This window comes from Camellia sinensis, chromosome 10, assembly GCF_055761805.1.
Source record: "Camellia sinensis isolate YWXY chromosome 10, ASM5576180v1, whole genome shotgun sequence".
In the NCBI taxonomy this organism is placed as follows: domain Eukaryota; kingdom Viridiplantae; phylum Streptophyta; class Magnoliopsida; order Ericales; family Theaceae; genus Camellia; species Camellia sinensis.
Window position 1 is genome coordinate 76,451,988 of NC_138970.1, and position 16,597 is coordinate 76,468,584.

At 40.9% G+C, this 16,597-nt stretch overlaps 1 pseudogene across 1 annotated transcript in view; it reads left to right on the top strand.

Moving 5' to 3' along the window:
- LOC114284618 (carbonic anhydrase Nec1-like) overlaps positions 1 to 14,130 on the top strand; it is a 32,076-nt pseudogene extending 17,946 nt beyond the window's left edge. Inside the window, exons 6-8 of the transcript XR_014341471.1 lie at positions 13,095 to 13,259; positions 13,378 to 13,431; positions 13,797 to 14,130. The product of XR_014341471.1 is annotated as a carbonic anhydrase Nec1-like (transcript). The remainder of the gene's footprint in view (positions 1 to 13,094; positions 13,260 to 13,377; positions 13,432 to 13,796) is intronic.
- Positions 14,131 to 16,597: the final 2,467 nt, after the last annotated feature.

A 16,597-nucleotide genomic window follows, 5' to 3' on the forward strand; every position in this document is an offset into this window, starting at 1 on the left:
CACACAAACCGAGGCAATGGCATACGCAATGCAATGGCATGGAAAATGATATGCAAACATGTTAATGGATTTTCAGCAATGAAATGTGGGGGAAAACAGCCCCGAAATGAGGCGAAAACACACCCGATGCATGGAATCTCTCCCGAAATGCAAATTAGGCGCATAGAATGAACTACAGCTATACAAAGCATGCATAATTGGTACATGAGATGAAAAGACAGAAGCAAGGCAGCCTCAAACTAAGCATTTTTACAGTACAAATCATGGCCAAACAGTAAGCAAGGATAGGGCAACAATGGCATGCAAAAATGGCCCTAAACATGAGATTATGAAGCAACTCATAGCTGCTAACTCGAAATAGGTTAGGGCCCTTCAACAACATTGAAGAGGGGCCAAAAATAAGCCACTTTACAGAACTTTAAAAACCCTAAAAACAAACATAGATATGGCTAAGCTCTTATGCAAGAAAAAGGGCCAAAAGGTGCCAAAGAGGCAAGTGGTATATGCAAAGCCCAAACTGAAAAATTCCCTTCTACAACATTGAAGAGGGACCAAAAATATGACTATTTACAGAACTTTAAAAACCCCAAAACAGTATACAAACATGCTAGAAATGCAATGCAAAATGAGGCTCAAAAGTGGCTATAACACAAAGTATACAAAATATTCATCAAACAGCCAAAGACCCTTAATGAAACATGAATAATGGGCCAAAATAAGACTATTTTTAGTACTGTAAAAAGGCCAAAAACCGAAGCATGATAGGCTGCCAAAACATGCAAGAAAAGGGGACCAAGGAGGGATATAACATGAAGTAGCATATGGAGGTCCCAAACCATGAAAGGCCCTTAATAAAACATGAATAATGGACCAAAATAAGACTATTTTTAGTACTGTAAAAAGGCCAAAAACCGAAGCATGATAGGCTGCCAAAGCATGCAAGAAAATAGCATTTAAGGAAGATATTGAAGCAAGTGCAAGATGGGGGGCTCAAACAGGGTTGAGCCCTTAAGAAAAAGTGAAAAAGAGCTCAAAAGAATGCCACTTTCAGTTATGGCCGGAGCTCAAAGCAAAAAGCATATATGGTTAAGAAATGTTGCAAAAATAAGCTCAAAAGGGGAGAAATGGCAACTCACCCTTGTAGACCACTCTTTGGTTTCTTCTTGGACCAAGTTGCAGCACCTTTTGCCTCTGAGAAACCCTCCTTGATGCTGGAAATGGAGTGGTGGTGATGGTGTTAGGTGGTAGTGAAGAAAAGGGGATGAAACTTGGGTGTTTTAGGGTAGAAAATGAGAGAATGAGAGGGGATATAATGCAAGAAGCTCAAAGGATTTTTTTCTAACCCCTAATACAAGTGCTGACCCCTGGTTATATGGAACAAAAAGAGGGTGTAAAGGTGGGGAAAAGGAGGGGGAAAAGGAGGCAAGTTTTCCCCCAAAAAATATCCCCCGGATTGAGATATTTTCTGGGGGATACAGCTATACAGCTGTAAAGTGTGTTTTGTGAGGAACATGGCCGGCTGGTTTTTGGACTTGCAGGTGGCCGGCCGGCCACCCCCCCTAGCCGGCCGGCTAGGGGTCAAAAGGGTCAAGTTCAGTTAGTGGCCGGCCACCACAAAAAGATGGCCTCCCAGGTCTCCTCATCACAACCCTGTGGTTCGAATTTGGAAACTCTAAAACAGGAGGGAGAACAAGCCATTTTTAGGAGGGGTTCAAAAGGTTCAATTGGATTTTCTGGCCGGCCATGAACTTTTAGGGTCCTCCCCTGTGTGTACAACACAAATATGTGGTTCAAAGTTCAAGTAAGTGGCCCAAGGGTATTCAACATTTCCTCGGAAGGAGGGGTTCAAAAGGGTCAAGAAACATTAGTGGCCGGCTACTAACTTTTAGGGTCCTCCCATGTGTGTACATCACAAATATGTGGTTCAAAGTTCAAGAAAGTGGCCCAAGGGTGTTCAACACTAGCTCGGAAGTGAGAAAAACGGGCGTCGGAGGGCGCCGGAAGAGCAAAAACTGGTTGTTGAAACAATTGCTGGCCTCCCACCCTTCTACGGCCTTCCCGGTGATAAAATAGAGGTACCTGCCAAAAATGAACAAAAACCGATGCAAAACGAATGCTCGGGGACCAAAACACGCAGTTCGGGGTCCCGAAAACGGGCTGTTAAGCACCGAAAGTGGCATTCGGCCACGAAGTGGGTTTCTCAGACCCCAGTGTCCCTCAAAAGGGAGCAGAAAGGAAGTATGCCAAAAATCAGAACAAACGGAGATGGTTAGGCGGTCCCGAACCGAGGCACATGGCCAACGGTCCCGAAAAACCGGAAACCGGACTCCGAAATGGGCAAAATGGCCTGCGGCCACAAAATGTAGCCCACGGCCACTGAGAGATGGTCTACGAGACCTCTCCCTCCCCTCAGGAAAAGAAACAGAGGAAACCGAGTCTGGTTCGCAAACCGAGGCGAGGCACAAAAAAAAGGTTCGGAAGTCCGGAGGCAGGACTCACGGCCGCGACTCTGAAACTTCTGAACGAGCACATTATGCAACATCACCAAGCGCTCAGTCGGTGACGTCTGAGTCTTAAGGTCGGTCAAAAATGGGGTGTCTACAATGGCCTTTTCGGAAAAGTAAGAGAAAGAAAGGATGAGAAAAAGTGATTTAAAACTGCCTCACAGCCAACTGATATACGACATTCCCGCTCGAGCGGAAAACACAACGCTCGAGTGTCAAGAACAAAAACTAGGTCCGCTCGAGCGCAAAAAGACCCGCTCGAGCGCCAAGACAGAAGAATAAAGTAAACCCGCTCGAGCACGAAAACCAGTCCGCTCGAGCGTAGATTTCCTGCTCCCAGAACTTACAACCAAAGGTACTACCCGCTCGAGCGCCAAAGTACCCACTCGAGCGCCACCGCTCGAGCGTAGAGAAACCCGCTCGAGCGTAAAAATCACACCTGCAGAAGTTTTGCAGGGACACGAAAATACTGGGGTTGTGCAATCCCCGCTCGAGCGCAAGAAGACCCGCTCGAGCGGAACGCCTAAAAATTGGGTAACAAGGAATTGAAACTAAGGCCTAACCAACCTGTAATAACCCTGCCCAAAACATCCTAAAACTCAATCAAGCGGAATTAAGGGACGACACAAGATAGATACAACTACCAGCCTCTCGGAATCGAGTCCGGAATACAACAGAACAGCAAAGGGACAACCTCCCCCCCTTAAAGAATTTCGTCCTCGAAATTAAACACAAGTTTTTCAAAAACAATATTTTCTCAATTCTTAACAATATTACAACAGAATATTAAACAACCCGACCCATTACCGGTCAATCCCATCTCTTTTCAAGAGGCAAAACACATCATTTAAAACAACTTGCATTATCAACATGCATTTCTTTGAAATTTACCAATTTCAACTCATTTTCCACAATTCAATCATGCATGCAACATTATCATCATGCTTGCATTCCCACGATACATTGAACATATGCAATGTTATACAAATTTCCATTAACCAAAACATTCACAATGTTTTACAACTTAAGACATACACAATGCTCTTAAAGTTCAACAATATTACAGAATTTCATTATAAAATTACACATCAACAAACATGTCCGGATACTTCTCACGGACTTCCAACTCACGTTCCCAAGTGGCTTCCTCCACTCCGTGATGTTTCCACAAAACCTTTACCAAGGGAATGGTCTTGCCTCGCAAGACTTGATCCCGCCTATCCAAGACCCGCACCGGTCTCTTCTCATACGAAGCATCCTCATCTACCTCCAAGTCGGTCCAATCTAACACATGGGATGGATCCGGCTCATACTTCCGCAGCATACTAACATGAAAGACGTCATGAACCCCGGACAACTGTGGTAGCAAAGTCAAACGATAAGCAACTTCCCCAATCCTCTCGAGGATCTCAAAGGGACCAATAAACCGAGGAGATAACTTCCCACTCTTCCTGAACCTCATCAAACCTCACCTAGGTGATATTTTCAAGAAGACATGATCACCTACCTCAAACGCCAAAGGCCTCCTCCTACGGTCAGCATAACTCTTTTGGCGACTCTGGGCTGTAACAAGCCTCCTACGGATAAGCTCAACTTTCTCCGTCGTCTCCCTAACCAACTCCGGACCCAACAAAGGTGCATCACCCACCTCGGCCCAACACACTGGAGACCTACACGGTCGACCATACAAGGCCTCGAACGGTGCCATGCCGATGCTAGACTGAAAACTGTTGTTGTAGGCAAACCCTACCAATGGCAAGTGCCTCTCCTACGTCCCACTGAAGTCTAGGACACACCCTCGAAGCATATCCTCAAGGATCTGAATAGTACGCTTGGACTGCCCGTCAGTCTGAGGATGATAGGTCGTACTAAAGGTCAACTTAGTGCCCAAAGCACTCTGCAAACTCTGCCACAACCTAGCAGTAAAACGAGGATCTCTATCTGAGACGATCGTCACTGGGACCCCGTGCAATCTCACTATGTCCCGAATATACAAGTCGGCGAGATGATCTACCGAATCTCTCACGCGTATAGGAATGAAGTGCGCTGACTTAGTCAACCGATCTACAACCACCCAAATGGCATCACTACCCCGCTGAGTCCTCGGAAAACCTACAACGAAGTCCATAGTGATATGCTCCCACTTCCACTCGGCAATAGGCAAGGGTTGCAACAAACCCGTTGGCCTCTGATGCTCGGCCTTCACTTGCTGGCAAGTAAGGCACTTAGACACGAAAACAGCTACATCTCTCTTCATACCCCGGCACCAAAACTGGCGACCCAAATCCCGATACATCTTAGTGCCTCCCAGATGCACCGCAAGACATGAATGATGGAACTCTCGGAGTACTTCCTCTCGACACGATTCCGGCACACACAGACGATCTCGGTATCTCACACTCAGGTCGGGATACACCGTCAAACCCTTCTCAGCCTTTCCATTTGAGATCTTCTCTCGGAAGGACTCTACCTCAAGGTCACCTCTCTGTGCCTCTAACACTCGAGTCACGAGTGTAGGCTGCGCAATAATAGAAAACAAGGCCGCAGCCTCAACTGATTCACCCAGAAGCAAGTCAAACTCGCCAAGTACACCCAACATCCCCCATTCCCGGATGGCTATACAAGCTACGTCACTAATGGATTTCCTACTAAGGGCATCGGCCATAACATTGGCCTTTCCCGGGTGATAGTGCAACTCAAAATCATAGTCCTCAATGAACTCCATCCATCTCCTCTGCCTCAAATTCAAGTCCCTCTGAGTAAACAGGTACTTCAAACTCTTGTGGTCCGAGAACACCTCGAACCTCTCACCATAAAGGTAGTGCCTCCAAATCTTCAAGGCAAAGATCACTGCTGCTAACTCTAGGTCGTGTGTAGGGTAATTCTTCTCGTGTATTTTCAACTGACGTGAACCATAAGCTACCACTTTCCCCTCTTGCATCAACACACAACCCAAACCCTCTCGTGAGGCATCACAATAGACTGCATAACCCAACCCTCTCTCCGGAATAATCAAAACTGGAACGGTGGTCAATCTAACCTTCAACTCTTGGAACGACTTTTCACAAGTCTCACTCCATACAAACTTGACCCCTTTCCGCGTCAATCTAGTCAACAGCGAAGCTAGCCTGGAGAAATCTTTCACAAACCGACGGTAATACCCAGCTAATCCCAGAAAACTGCGGATCTCAAACACACTCTTAGGCTGTACCCAGTCTTGCACCACCTCTACCTTGGATGTATCAACAGACACCCCTTTCCCGGATACCACATGGCCTAAGAATTTCACCTCTCTTAGCCAGAATTCACACTTCCCAAACTTGGCATATAGCCTATGGGCTCTAAGCAACTCAAGCACCACTCTCAAGTGTTCCTCGTGCTCCTCCTCAGAAGGCGAATAGATAAGAATGTCGTCCACGAAAACGACTACAAAACGGTCTAAGAATTCCCGGAAGATCCAGTTCATCAAATCCATAAAGACTGCCGGTGCATTGGTAAGCCCGAATGGCATCACCAGAAACTCATAATAGCCATACCGCGTACGGAATGCCGTCTTTGGAATATCCTCCTCCCTGACCCTCAACTGGTGATAACCCGATCTCAAGTCTATCTTGGAGAAACAACGGGAACCCTTCAACTGGTCAAACAGATCATCTATACGGGGCATAGGGTACTTATTCTTGACCGTAGCCCGATTCAACTTCCGATAGTCTATATACAGTCTCAAGGCACCATCTTTCTTTTTAGCAAAGAGGGCCGGTGCTCCCCACGGCGAAACACTAGGGCGAACAAAACCCTTATCTAGCAATTCCTAGAGCTGAACTTTCAACTCAATCAACTCTGCTGGAGCAAAACGATAGGGTGCCATAGAAATCGGCGCTGTGCCGGGCACTAAATCAATAGAGAACTCTATCTCTCGGTGAGGTGGCAAACTAACGAGATCCTCGGGAAAAACATCCGAATACTCACAAACCACCCTCGGTAAAACAATCTGGGTCTCGTCACACTCACCACTCATAAAGCTAGCAAGTAGACCACTAAGCTTATTCCGCCCTCGCGGATCATACATCGGTGGCAACACACTACCAACCCGATCCCCCAGGAAATGGAAACACTCTCCGCTCAAGGTACAAACCGTGACCCTCTGGCGGTAGCAATCAATAACAACCCGGTATGACGATAGCCAGTCCATACCCAAAATAACATCAAAACCCTTCATGGGCATGACCACAAACGGAAAAGGAAGCCTATGGTCGGCGACCTCTATATCACAACCCCTAACACCTTGTTTCAAGATCAACTCACCACCAATAGGCGATACCACACATATAAGAGATGCTAACTGTGCTAACTCCAATTCCAAAACAGATGCAAATGCAGCAGATACAAAAGAATGAGATACACTCGTATCAATCAATACACTAGCAACCGAGTTGCAAAACAGAAAGGTACCTCTCACTACTGATGGAGTCGGTACTAGGTCCTGCGCGGTAACAGCATACACGCGCCCTGTAGGCCCCTGATCTACCTGCTCACCTCTAGGAGCAAAAGACTGCTGCACTGACTGGGATGACGAAGCTCCCGAATTGGCCCTCGAGGCCTGCACAGACTGAGCTGGCTGATAACTCTGCGTCTGCCTAGAACCAAACGCTCCTGAAGTAGCACTCAACTGTGGGCAATACCTCTTCAGGTGCCCAGGCTGACTACACTGATAGCAAGTCAAAGGCTGGCCCCTGCCCTGACTCTGGCCTTGAGGTCTAGCTGAAGAAGAAGCAGCTCGCTGACCCCCTCCCTTCTGCGGGCAAACCGAAGACTTGTAACCCAGCTGGCCACACGCAAAACAAGTCAAGCCTCCCTGACTACTTCTCCCAGAGCCCGTACTCAGCACTAAAAAGGTCGATCTAGCCACACCACCCTGAGACTGTTGAGGGTTAGAACCCCTCTGTCTCCTGCCGTCACCTTGACCATCATGGCTCCTCTTAGAGCCTCTCTACCCCTCATCTTCCTCCTGCATCATAATCTCCCTATGAGCAGCAGCATCCACCAAACGTCTGTACTCCCAGATAAACGACCCTCCAACCCTCAGCTTGAGCCCACGCCTCAACTTCCGCTCAAACTCAAAGCAACGGCGTTCCTCAGACGCCACCAGTTCAGGTGCAAACCTGGACAGACTAGTAAAAGTAGCCTCAAACTCGGCCACTGACAAGCCCTGCTGTTTAAGCTGGCAAAACTGCTCCCTCAGCTTCTCCCTCGCAGCTGAAGATAAAAACTTCTCCTGGAAAGCATTCACAAACGCCTCCCATGCACCACCAACACGGCCTTTCTCGTACTTCCACCATTGACCTGCATCTCCCTTCAGCTGGAAGGATGCCAGGGTCACCTTCAAAGCCCCGTCCTCGATGCCCAGCATCTCGAACGTCTTCTCCATCTGTTCCAACCACTCGTCAGCCTTAAGTGGCTCCTTTGGATCCCCAACAAACTCATCCGGATTAGACCGGAAGAATTCCCTCTTCAAGAAAGAAGACCCTGCCTCAGCAACCTGATTCTCAGCTCTGAGAATCCCCAAAGCTCCTGCTATCTCTTGGACCAAGGCGCCCATAGCCTGCTGACCCGCTGGCTCGGCCACGTTGGCCTGACCAACTCCCTCCTGCACTGCCGGAACATCATCCGGTAGAGATACCTCATGCCTGCCATGCCTACCACGCCCTCGTCCTGACATCCTAATAAAGGTAACCAAGACTATTAGCAAATTCACAAATGTGCCGAAGCTATAACACTCGCGTCCTAATGCATGGACAACTGTAATTCACTCCACGTAAGCACATAAACATATAAGCACTTACGAATTTCATTTCCGAATAATGATAGTCCCGAGGCGTTACTAGAGTTCCGATTAGAAACAGCATTGATCAAGTGCCTTTCCAACAAGACTCACAGAAACTCAATGATCCAATCAACATCCTATAAACTAAATCCCATACCCACATTGTCGCATAAGCATGTTATCAATTAAGCACATAGCATATGACACTACATCTAAGTCTCTATCAAGCGAGACAAACCCATTGTGATCCTAATCACTTCCCACGTACCCAAAGTATTCGAACCCGGTACGCTCTGATACCAAGTTGTAACGCCCTCAAAAAAATACATAAAACCCAACATTTCAGACATGCATTGATACAAAAGAAATCAACCATTTCTATTTATCAGAGTAATTCTTACAACTGTATTACATGTTAACAACAAAAGCAAATGCCCTATGGGCATACAGCTTTCCAAGTTAACACTTGGATACAAAAAGAAGAGTACTAACTCAATACATATTAAGCCCTTGGCTGAAATTTACATGTAATACATCAAAATAAACAAAAGAAAGAGTCTTCAACTCTCATTATCATCCAAGCTACGTCCTTGGAGGTGGCATACTACCTGTACTTGAAAATAATGTCCCATAAAGGGTAAGCCAACGCCCAGTAGAGATATGCTAAGCACAGCATGAGCAATAACTAAGACATTAGCAATTGATAAATGTTCAATTTTCATAAACCAATTCATAACCCATTTCCATCTCATGACCACTACGTTCATGTTTCATTTCAGTTTCCATTTCTTATCAATTTCACAATTTACATCAATGGCTTAGAACCTGGCCAACCACTTATATGAGACAGTGACTCATATTAAACATTTCCCATTATCACAATAGATAAACATACTAGTTGTATCAACATCTCAACAGGTAAGCATACAAGCTGTACCCACATTTCAACAGATATGCATATTAGCTATATCAACACTTCCAATGACAAGCATATGAGCTGTATCAACACTTCCAAGGATAAGCATATGAGCTGTATTAGTGGAGTCCATCCCCTATCTCCTCCCAAACTACATCCGGTTTAGAGGTTCATCCCCTATCTTCCCCTAAACCGTGGATTACATCCCCTATCTCCTCCCACACACATAATGCATATATACACAAAGGTCATATACACAATCAATCAATACATAATGTTAATGTATTCTATCAACCCTCATATTCTATGACATATCCAATTGATTAGTTTTAGTTTGCCTAATCATCATGCATTGCCTACAACAATCAAAACTACCCTCCACCGGTAGCCCAAGCAATTATTTCTAAACAGATAATAAAAGCGCCAACAGATAAAATATCAATGTTTTCAAAAGTGAGCGATTTATAAATCCAACTCCATCATTTCACAACATAATGAACCAATTTCATTATTTCCAACTCAATTTCATAAGTTCACAATTTTTCCAAATTAATTATACCAATTAATTTTAAACAACAAATTAGGGCTTTTACCCCCAACTCTCGATATTAACCCAAAGGTTCAAATATCACCAACCAACAACAATATCATCATTTTGAAACCCAAAATACATATTATGAGCCCAAAATCATAAAACCCTCATTAACACATTTTGAAACCCTAAGTCCCAAAATCAACCATTTAAACAATAGGCTCAAAATCTAGGTTAAAACCCATAAGAGTGAGTAGGAATCCCTGCCTCAAAAGATGAGACCCAACGAGGAAGATGGTGAAAACGAAGTTGCTCCAAACCACGAGTTTCTCGGATCAAAAGATAGCCCTCGACGATCAACAACCTTTTTGTAAAGGCCAAAGGTGAGGAAAACACCCTAGATAGGTCAATATCTAGAGAGAAGGCGAGGTTTTAGAGAGAGAGACTCTCAAATGGCCTTTTCGGAAAAGTAAGAGAGAGAAAGGATGAGAAAAAGTGATTTAAAACTGCCTCATAGCCAACTGATATACGACATTCCCGCTCGAGCGGAAAACACAACGCTCGAGCGTCAAGAACAAAAACTAGGTCCTCTCGAGCGCAAAAAGACCCGCTCGAGCGCCAAGACAGAAGAATAAAGTAAACCCGCTCGAGCGCGAAAACCAGTCCGCTCGAACGTAGATTTTTTGCTCACAGAACTTACACCCAAAGGTACTACCTGCTCGAGCGCCAAAGTACCCGCTCGAGCGCCACCGCTCGAGCGTAAAAATCACACCTGCAGAAGTTTTACAGGGACATGAAAATACTGGGGTTGTGCAATCCCCGCTCAAGCACAAGAAGACCCGCTCGAGCGGAACGCCTAAAAACTGGGCAACAAAGAATTGAAACCAAGGCCTAACCAACCTGTAACAACCCTGCCCAAAACATCCTAAAACTCAATCAAGCGGAATTAAGGGACGACACAAGATTGATATAACTACCAGCCTCTCGGAACCGAGTCCGGAATACAACAGAACAGCAAAGGGACAACCGGGATTGCTATAATTCACTTGAGCAAAAATTCTATCTTTCATTCGAGATCGAAACACAATGATGTGAGATACCATTGGATTCGTGATGTGTTCGATTCGAAATTGTTACAACTCGAAAAGGTTCACACAGATGATAATATTTCAGATATATTGACTAAGACTTTGTCGAGGGATAAACATTTGAAGTGTCGAACTTTGGCAGGTATGGTTGATATCTCCACTTAAGTCGGTAAGGGGAGAATTGTTGGGTATACCTCCTTATTAGAGTGTGGGACCCAATTGGTTTTGGAAAAAGAGTTTAATTTGGTTTAGTATTAATTATAAAATATTTTTCTATATTATATTTAATTTTGTGGAGACCCAATTCAATTTAGAAACAACTAAGGGTTTGATAAAAAAACCCTAGATGCACAATATATGATTGGTATTATTTTTTCCAAAAGAAAAAGTGCAGCCGTTTTTGCTTGGGAAGTTGCAGCACGTTTTTTATCAATTGATTGGTGAGAGTGCTTGGTAATTTGTTGGGCGTCAATTGGTACTGATTGTTGCCCTGTTTGACTTGGTCAATCCAAGAATTAGTGCCATCAAATTCAAGAATTTGTGCTTTGCTTTGCAACTCTGTTTCGGTTCTGCTTTGAAGGTCTACATTGAAGGTTTTGATTTGGGTTAATTATTTTGGGTCTTTTTCAATCCTAATTCTGAAAATTTTGCTTCATCAATTTGGTGAGGTCTTTCCGCTTGCTTATTTGTGATTATTTGGAATTCACCTAAGGGTGGTTTTGTGAGACCATTCGTGTCTCGTTTGTAATCGTTTGGAAACTCTTTGGTTGATAATGGAATCGGATTTCGATCCCGTGGACATACCTCACATTGAGAGAATCACGTAAAAATTCTTGTGTTGCCTTTGATTTAATTTTTTCGCATTAGTTTTTATTTCCATTAATTGATTTATTTGTGAGGAATCATAAATTTTCCCTAACAACGACTTTGTATTGGTTTATGATACAAATATAAAATTTAATATAATAATAATGGAGAGTATCGACTCCAATTCAGATCTTTGATTAGAGGGTATTATTTGGACTAATAGAACTGATTATGAGTACTGTTTTGATAATCTGGACTCTCCATTATGTCGAATACTTTATATATTTTATTTACATAAAAAATTAAGTCGATCTGATAATTGTAACTTATTCAATTTATTAAGTTTTTAACTAAAACAATTTGGAGTAAAAAATAAATAAAAAATAAAAAAACGTAGCTTTTGCTGCAAAAGTCAAGTTACCAAATCGTTTGTCATCTAATTAAAAAAAAATTAAATATCACATTGACTTCTTTTACTCTTAAAACTTACTTTTGTAATAATTTTCTCAATACATCACTACTAGAAAACAGGACTTTTGAGTCGGCAGCGTGCCGTCACAAATAGCGTATTTGTCGACGCAAAAACTTTTTGCGACGACGTTTCGACGGCAACTCAAGGGACGAAAATGGTGGCGTCGGCAGATTGCCGACTCAAAAAGTGGTTAAATGTTTTAAAAAATTTAACTCATAATTTTCTCATTGAGGCTCCCAAGTTTCGAACACACACCATTTGGACAATTTGACCCGAGGTCACCGCACTAAATCCACTTCACCACCATACCTCTTTCAGATATTAAACGAGATATATATTATTTATAGTATATACACTCAATATTAATATAAAAGTATATGTATAAATAAATATATTTATTAAATATAATCAAGTAAATATATATATATCTTGGCTATAAATTTTTTTTTTTTCCTACGGCATCAGTTGTCAACACAAAAAGGTCTAATTTTTTGCGTCGGCACAAATTTGCCAACGCAAAAGGTCTATGCCGATTCAAAAGGTCTATCTTTTGCGTTAGTAAATTCAACCGACTCAAATAATGCTATCAAATATTAATTTTTTGTGTCGGCCAACGGTGTCGACGCTAAAGGTTTGGTATTTGAGTCGGTAACTCTGTGCCGTCTCAAAAAGGCTACCTTTTGCGACGGTAAAATTTGCCGACTCAAAAAACCGACTCAAAAGGCCCTTTCTTTGGTAGTGCATTAAATTTTTTAAATTCTAAAAATATTTAAAAATAATTGAAAAAAACCAACCCCAGACTAGTCATACTTGCAAGTTGCAATGAATCTAGCCACATATTAAATTATTATTTTTTAAACGTGGTCAAAAATTCTGAATACTTGTTTTTTTGTTTTTTGGTTTTTGTTTTTGGCTTTTTATCTAACGGGTAGTGTTAACATCAATTTTCAGTTGATGAGGAATATATCAGATATTATTGATCAGAAAGATGAGAGACACTTTGGGATGGTTGATCCAAGAGATATCAAAACGGGTGGCAAAAGACATTACAGATACATGGGCTCACTCACTGCTCCTCCTTGCACTGAAGGTGTTGTTTGGACTATTAATAAAAAGGTAGAACTTCTCACTATATTTTAATAAGTTCATGTCAAGCCATTATTTTTATCTGGCTCTTTTCCCTCTCATTGCCAATTCAAATGACATCTTTGACATAAATTTAAACTATCTTTAGGTGAGAACTGTTTCGAAGGAACAAGTGAAATTACTCAGAGAAGCTGTTCATGATGTAAGTAGCTACAATTGCGTTACTTTGTATAAAAAAATGTACACAAAAGTGTGCACATAATACAGAGGGAGTGAATCGTCTCTTTCTCTTACGTGCAGATTTATGTGTAACTAGTTAAATTTTGTTAACTAACGTCACTTGTTTATAATTTTGAAATAATTGTATATTTTAACTTAGACATTATTTTTCTAAATATCTAATTAAACTTTGTAAATAACTATTTCATTATTGTTTTACGGAAAAAAAAAATGAAAGAGAAGAAGAAGCTATATATAGAATGTAATAAGTAATTGTTGCTAACAAATCAATAGTTCAAAATTAATGAAGGCATTGACATATGTTTCATGATTGATTTCATTTCACAGTATGCAGAGCAAAATGCAAGACCACGGCAATCACTCAACGATCGAGAGATTCGCCTCTATAAGCGCTGGTAGTGTCATAGAGAGAGCACATAATAACCATTCTTCTACATACACAGAAATTAATTACAAATTCAAATATGACTCCCTTGCATATGATATGCGATCTGGTTCTATAGTCAAATTCTGTGTACTTTAAAATATTCTACAAATAATTGATGAGAGAGGAGCTATCAACACATTATTGTTATTATTTATTTTTTATTTCTGGCTGGAAGATTTTTTTTTTTTTTTAAGATCTCTATCCATTTATTATCAATCATCTTATTAATGCTAACATTTTGGTGCTTTATTTATGTTATCCAAGTTCTTGTATTAATAATATTTACATTTTAGATTTAGTGATAAAATTCTGCATCTCTTGCCATTAACAAAAATTAAGTTCATAGTAAGGACAATAGATAGACAGTCTTTCTACTATGTTTTGGTGAAGAAGGCAATTCCCAATATTAATAATTCTATTTATACATAACATTTATATAAAAAACACATGATAAGAATGATGTGTTGGATTAATCTTCTGTGTAAAATAAATAATTTGAAACAAATCAAATAAATAAAAATAAATTAGTTACAGAATTTATTTTACCGAAATGTAAAAGTACAAAAAAATCAAGTCGAGTGTGTGACACTCTATCCTTAAGACAGATTCGCCCCGCTACGGTGCTTACAGATAAATGACGTCTATCTCCCAAGATACAATGATTTTCACAAATTGTAGTAGCACTCCAAACAATCTGTATGGCAAACTGTTAACACCATAAATCTGTAATTTTTATTATTATTTATTATTTATATAATTGCAGGACACGTGGCATCCTCTTATTCATTTGGAAGTTAAAAGAAGTTATAGAGATAATGGAGAATATGGAGGACAAAGTGGATGAGTGGAATGACACATGGCAAGACAAGAATGAAGATGGAAGAAATGGGTAGTTACTAAGTAGTTATTGCTGTATTTTTTCTTCTATAAATAGCCATTAATGGCTACATTGTAAAGGATCCAGAACATAAATCAAAGACAATTGATTTCAATATTTCTTGTCATTTTCCTTATCTTAGGAGTAGTTTAACATAGATTTATATTTCGAAGCATTTATTTCCAGCATTTCCATTTCGAAGCATTTTATGCACTTTCTTTTCGAAGCATAGGAGTAGAGGTAAGTAATTATTACTTCGATTGTTCACTCAATCATCTTTCTCCGCCCCTTTTTCTTCTTTTACTTTTTCTTTTCTCTACACTTGGCAAATTTGAAGTCCTCTTCGTTGAGGCAAAAGAACCGTCAACGCAATCGCTTGATAATTGGCTTGAATTTAATCTGTAAGGATTTTTCAATCCTTGCTAGCACGCTCGCATTTATGATATTTTCCTTCGTAGGAAAAATAAGCCAACATTTTTTGGCACGCCCGGTGGGACTGCCAAGTGTAAGAAATGACAAACGATTTGGATTTCGCCATTCGAACTTGTCAATATGAAATATATTGGCGTGAAAGAGAAATTTTGGATCTTCAAGAAGAGATCCATTTTCTTGATGAAACAAATTTTCATCCCTTACAATATTATTTGGTGGAAGAAAAAAGACACCATGTAATTGGAGAAATTCATCAACTTGATATGGAAATTCGCCAATGGAATGACGAGTTATCAACTCTCACTACCAAGTCTTTAACTGAGGCCTTAATGGGCGGAATTGGTGAATTTTTTCAGAATTTTTTCATGGTTAAAAATAGCAAAAGCAAAGAGTTGATTTCATCAATGGCTCGGGGGGTTCAAGAATCCGTTTTTAAAGAGCCAAATTATGAAATTAACACAACGAAAGAGCATGTTCTTGAGCCAAATTTGGCTAAGAATGATGTTCCATGTATGACTCGGGGGGTCCAAAAACCAAATTTTAGAGAGTCAAGTCATGAAAATAATATATCTATGGGTGATTTTCATAAGCCATTAATGGCTAACATGGAAAAACAACCCACTTTGCCAAATAATTATGAAAACCTATTCGGCAAAAGTCATGTTTTTAAAACAAACATGGTCAAGAATAATGAACAAGCCACTGTTCATGAATTCAAAATTTTTGATATTTTTCAAAATGTCAAAAAGTATAAATTTTCATGGTCACACTATACCATGACTTTTGGTGTTCAAAATCCTTTTTGGATTTGTGGTTCACATCAAAATATAATTATGATGATGTGGCTAATAAAATTAACAAATTGTTCTTATGAGTTCGAAACACTAAGAACAAGGGATGACCATTTAAAATGCATGAACTTGGCTAGAAAAAGCCTGTGCATTTAAATAAATGGTTGAGAATGGCTTATCTTTTCAAATTGATGGCCAGTTGTTTGTATGTACACAATCAAAGCATCGAAGATACATTCGAAGCATCAAGAGTTGTTTCGAAAGTTGATTACTTCACATTCGAAGCTGTATAAAGCTTTGAAGATACATTCGAAACATCAAGAGTTGTTTCGAAGGTTGATTACTTCACCTTCGAAACTGTATAAAACTTTGAAAACTTTCGAAATGTGTACATCTCTTCAAATATATGTAAAATGATAATTAATTAGTTGTCGAATAATGCCTGTTTTTTGCATCATAAGTTGGCTCGAAGAACAACAGTTTTGGTGTCTTCGAAGAATTAATAATTGGTTCGAAACACAAAATTAATATTTTCATTAATTATGTGTGAACCAGAACATATAAGTTTTGAATAAACCACAATGGTTGGCCAAAAACAGCT